The sequence below is a fragment of the Phoenix dactylifera genome, unplaced genomic scaffold, assembly GCF_009389715.1.
Source record: "Phoenix dactylifera cultivar Barhee BC4 unplaced genomic scaffold, palm_55x_up_171113_PBpolish2nd_filt_p 001705F, whole genome shotgun sequence".
Classification (NCBI taxonomy): Eukaryota; Viridiplantae; Streptophyta; class Magnoliopsida; order Arecales; family Arecaceae; genus Phoenix; species Phoenix dactylifera.
In genome coordinates, this window is record NW_024069004.1 from 1 (window position 1) to 6,028 (window position 6,028).

Genomic DNA, 6,028 nt, shown 5'->3' on the forward strand with positions numbered 1-6,028 from the left:
CTTTTTTCTCCGATCATGGTTAGTGGAAAGATAAGAATCACTACTCATTTTGGACATTTGTCTTTGCTATGACATGATACATGGGCCATTTTTTCCATACATGATGGCCAGTGTTACCCTCCTCCCATGACATGGGTAGTTGAGTGCTTTAACCACTTGTCCTTTCTATTGTATGCCATATGGACAACTATTTTTACTCATGGTAAGTAGTGTAACCTCATCTTCCACATTATGGGTAATGGTAACAGTTGGCTAGCCACTATCTAAAGACTCTGCTCCATTAAGGTCTTACCCTCGGCTAATTACTCCTATCATTTGAGTATACATCCTAATTACTCGGCCTGCACACTTAGTGTACCGGCTTGCATCCATAGAGTATCTCTTGCACTCTAGGTATATCGGCCTACAATCTTGGTATTTCGGTCTACTTTTCTAGTACTTAGACTAAGATTAGTATCTTTCTAGTAGTAATCAACCTAGTAACTATGTATTTCATCTAGTTGTCCAAGTACCTTAGTTTGCTAATTGAGAATAACTTGGCGTACCAGCCATGTATTTCAATCTACTAGTAGAGTAATTCAGCCTACTGATTATGTTCTTGGCCTATACCTTAGTATTTGACCGAATGTTGACATCCTTCTTGAACTTTTTATTTGACCAGCAAAAGATGTCCCTTTTGAAGGTCTACTATTACCCGATCTATATTGGATGGCCTTTCAAGGCTTGTGACTGATCAATCTTCGTATCATAACCATTAGTATGGATGTGGTGTCATTTTTCTGGAGAATATTGTCCTTTGTGACATTTTTCTAGAGAAAATCATTCTTGGTGACATTTTCATTGAGAAAATTGGCCTTTGTGATGTTACAGGAAGCAAAGGAACAATTTTCTAAACCTGATAATTGCACAAATAAAAGGGCATTAGCTTAGTGAACTTGGAGATATCAATAAAATAGCTGCTATATAAAATAACAATAAAATTATAATGCCTTTTTATTATGACTCAAATAGAAAAGGAATTCAATGTTGAAATTAAAAACAACCATTCCTCTCGTGGAGCCTTTGACATACTTGAGGAAGATGGCATGACCTTTGATGAAGATACCAAGTAAGATTGTTTACTTATAGAACTTGATTGGGTAGTCTTTGACAAATTGATCATACTTTTATTGCAGATATTGCCACTTGAACCAATGATCTTCCTCATGGCTAATTTGGTACAATTGCATCTTAATTAAACTCTTGAATTTAGTCTATGTCGGATAGAAATGTTGTTGTTTTTCATATAAGAATTCCACAAGCTAAGGGCATGGGTAGAAAAAATAATTTGGAAAAATGATAACTTTTGGACACAAGCATACTCATAGATAGTAAAATAGATCCCTAACCACTCTAGCCAGTAATTTAGCTTCTTTTTGTATCCATAGATCCATTACGTATGGGATCTAAATTTGGGCTTTGATTTTAAAAATTTGAAAAGTAAGACTGGAATGCATGCAAGTTGCTCATCCTTCTCCCAAAGTGATATATCCTCATCTCCATACATGGGAGATAACTCTACTATAAGAGTTGGTGATACTTATATTGAAGACTTCGTCAATCATGACAAACTCGATGAGTTGGACAATCTTCTCTTCCAATTCTATGAGACATCTCTTTATCTCATCATCTATTGAGGTTAAGTAGTATGCATACTCACCTTTATCTTCAACACTGATGGCCTATCTTCAGTCTGCTGGTATTGCTCACCTATCTAGGCCATAAACTAAGGCCACTAGAAATATAGAGCGAAGAAACTCTAATACCAACTTGATCTAGTTGGGGAGAAAGAATTTTCAACCCTTTCAACTTGAGTCTATTTAAAGAAAATTTAGAAAATAGGATAATTAGTAGGAGGGTCAAGGTCCCCTTATTTTTTATTAATGAACTACAAAATCAAGTTACAAAATTTTCGAAGAAGAATATCTAGGTTTCAATGATACTGCAAAAATCTCAAGAAATCTTCGAAGATCTTCCCAATTTTATCCCGGGCTTGCTTCTCAACTAATAAACAATGAGATCTCGGTCATCTCGGTCACGATTTTCACCCAAATGGCCGAGACGAGACCAACATAAGCGGTTTAATTAAAAGACTTGCTATCTTCTTCATTTATTTTTCAGGTCCTTACCTTCATCTTAAATTTAAACTCTCTCCACTCTTACCTAAGCAGTGAATAAAAAAATATTCTTAAAAAGAGAATAAACTCTCTCAACTTTGCCCGTGGCGGTTCGGCTTGTCACTATTTCAAGATGTTTTTTTTTGTTGTTGTTGGCAACGAAGCATTTTCCTTCTTGAAATACTAATGATAGATGCGGTAAATAGTGTGGTAGACTCGGTGCATAGACGTTGGTCGCTAGATAGGATGCTAAAAATAATTTTTTAATTGTTCTAGAAAAATTATGTTAAATATTTGGATATAGTAAATGATTTCTGAAGAAGAATATCTAGGTTTCCAATTTTGTCCCAGGCTTCCTTCTCAGCTGAGAAACGATGAGATCTCGGTCATCCCGGTCACGGTTTTCACCCAAATGGCTGAGACGGGACCAACATGAGCGATTTTAATTAAAACGCTTGCTATCTTCTTCATTTATTTTTTAGGTCCTTACCTTAGTCTTAAATATAAACTCTCTTTGCTTTTACCTAAGCAGTGAAGAAAAAAGTGTTCTGAAAAAGAGAATAAACTCTCTCAACTTTGCCCTTGGCGGTTCGGCTTGTCACTATTTCAAGTTGTTTTTTTGTTGTCATCGGCAATGAAGCAATTTTCTTCTTGAAATACTAATGATAGATGTGGTAAATAGTGTGGTAGACTCAGTGCATAGACTGTTGCCCAAGGTGACAACCCGAGAGGGGGGGGGGGTGAATTGGGTCTTTTAAAACTTTTCAACTACTTCTAATCTTTTAGAGTTAATTAAGCTAAGTTGTATAGAAGCATAGTGGAATTTAAACTTAGCAAGAGTATGATTCTAATCTAATCAACTAATAAGCAGCGGACTCAATAAAAGATTAGTCTAAGTTTGCCCAAGTATGCAATTGAATACAATGAGTCTTAATGCAGTTATATTGAATGAGACTTGATTAAGTAAATTGAATATGCTTGCAACTAAAGGATGCGCGGAGAAGAGTTAAGCAAGCAATTTATCTAAGTAAGTAAGTGAGTGAGGAAGTTAGATTACAAAGAGCATCACAGACACAACAAAAGTATAGTGGTTCGGTGCATCCCAGCACCTACATCCACTCTCCAAGACCTCTTGAGAATTTCACTATAATTCCTCAGGTTACAGCCGGTTGTTTTACAAGCTCACAACCCAACTTGTTGTTTTGCGAGATCACAACAAACTCGGTCGGTTTTCACAGGCTCACCGACTAAAACCAACCGATTGTTTTTCCGGGTTCACAATCAAACCCAGTTGGTTTTTCCAAAGGCTCACCAACCACAACCTTACAACGATTGTTTTCCGAGTTCACAATCAACCCAGTTGGTTTTTCCAAAGGCTCACCAACCACAACCTTACAACGTTGGTTTTCCCTTTGGCTCACCAACAAATCTTAACCCCTTGATTCAATCCTTTGATTGAATCAAGTTACAAGATATTAGAACAAGAGTTTAAATCAAATACAAGCTTCTCAAATAAGCAAATATAGCAAATATAAACAAGTAAAGTAAAGAGAAGAAGCCCTCAACCAAATTTGTAGATGAAGGAACTTGGCTTCTTCTTTACTTGACCCTCTTCTGATTTTGCACGAAGTAGAGGATCACTGTGGCAGCACACGGATGGAGAGGAAGCTTTGGGATTCACTTGGATGCTCTTCTTCTCTCTATTTTGCTTTTTAATGGCCCTTTTGTGCTTTTGGGAGATTTATCTTTGAGATCTCTTTCCTAAGTGTTCTCTCCCACTTCCATACCTTCTTCCCTAGCTCTCCTCTTGATTTTATAGCTTTAGATGGCGTGAAAACAAAAATCTAGCCGTTAGAGACAAAAATAGAGCCGTTGGACACAGTCTGTACCTCCTGACAATATTTCCGTTGGGATCGGAGTCGACTCGCGCGATCTGGAGTCGACTCGCCTGTTGCAGGAGTCGACTCATGTTTTTCTGGAGACGGCTCGGCAACTATTCTGAATTTGAATTAAAGTGCTGTCTTGACTTGGAGTCGACTCGACTGAACCTAGAGTCGACTCCCCAATGTCTGGAGCTGACCTGGCACTTTTGGAGTCGACTCGTTCCAAGGAATCCAGAGATGTATTTTTCAAGTTTGCTCACTCGAGTCGACTCGGATATTCTGGGAGTCGACTCGGCACTCAAAGCCCGAACTCCCGATCTTCTGTCTGTTGACTTGTGCCGTCTCGGAGTCGACTCGAACTGTCTCAGAGTCGACTCGGCTCTCAGTATCCGAAAAACAGTCTTCTGTCTTTTGGGGTTGCGCTGCCTTGGAGTCGACTCGAACTGTCTTGGAGTCGACTCGCCTCTCAGAGACGAAAATACCGTCTTCTGTCTTTAGGGTTGCGCTGCCTCGGAGTCGACTCGAACTGTCTCGGAGTCGACTCGAATTTTCGAGGAGTCGACTCGAGAACTATTCTTTTGAATTTTTCTTTAGAATTTGCTCCTCCAACTTGAATACTTTTAAACTTGAAACTTGGGCCAATGAAGTGTGTTTTTCTTCCAACTCTTCTTGAGAGCTTTTGAGGCCTTCTTGTGTTTTTCCTTGCAAAATCAATTATCTTTCTTCTTGCAACACAAACATTAGTATTTATACTTCAAGGTTTTGTGATCATCAAAATCAATCTTTAAATCAATCTTTGGGTCATTAGTCTCCCCCTTTTTGATGATGACAAAACTTGGAGTATATGCAATATAAAATATATTGTGTTCTAGAAGTAATGCATAGCTAAGTTGCATGAAGTAGAAAATATATATCTTTAAAATATACTTCATGATAATGCTTTAGATTGAATCTTAACATAATCAACACATAAAGCATTATGAGCATATACTCAGATATTTTTCCCCCCTTTTGACAACATCAAAAAGGTTGTAAGATAATGAAACATTAAGCACAAAGATAATGGTACTCAAATATATTTTTTTTATAGTACTCTGATTTTCAGTTAATGCATGTCAAATTATTGCAAGAATATGAATCATATAACTCAAGGCAATAATGTCAGAATAAGATTAATTAGCATAGATCAGAGCCAATTAAGATGATTTCAGAGCAAATTATGATGAGAGCACATCGAATGTGATTCCAAGGATAGTTTTCAAATCAAGTGTGGGTGGAATCTTTTTCAAGTTAATTCAAGGAGTATCAAGACTGATATTCAAAGAAAGCACGAATGGAAATCTAACCTCTCTTCAATAATAAGTATGAAAGCTTGTTCATTTAAGATCTTTTGCCCAATATATTAAGTATTTTATCAACATGAGAGCAATTTAATTAATTTTCAGAGTATATGATCAAAACTTATATACTTGAAAAACATACCATCATGTTGGATCATTAATTCTTAATGACTTCAAAGTTCTTTTATGATGTAAAAATATTCTGGCATAAATATCAAAACATGAATTCATGCAATTTATGATATATCTTAGAGCATACATAAAATTCAAAGCTTTGAAGGTTCTTTTAAAGCTCTTTTAAAGACTTTATTTCTTTAAAAAGAAGCACATTTTGGTACATATAATAATGAATTGGCACAAAATTGAAGTTCTAAAGAACAAGCCAATAAGAACTCATTAGTAAATTCCAAAAATAGGTTTTCTAAGAGATACTCAAGAAAATTCAACACATTATTCTCCCCCTTTTTCATTAAATTAGAGGCTCTTAGGATCAACTTTTTGAATTGCAATTTGGTTCATGATTTATGCATAAGATATATTAACTAAATAACAAGCCTCAAGGTGTATCATAAAGATTTTCAGATTTAAATTTCAGATGATATATATTGGAGAGTATTAGAATTTGAAGATAATGTTCAATAAAATATTC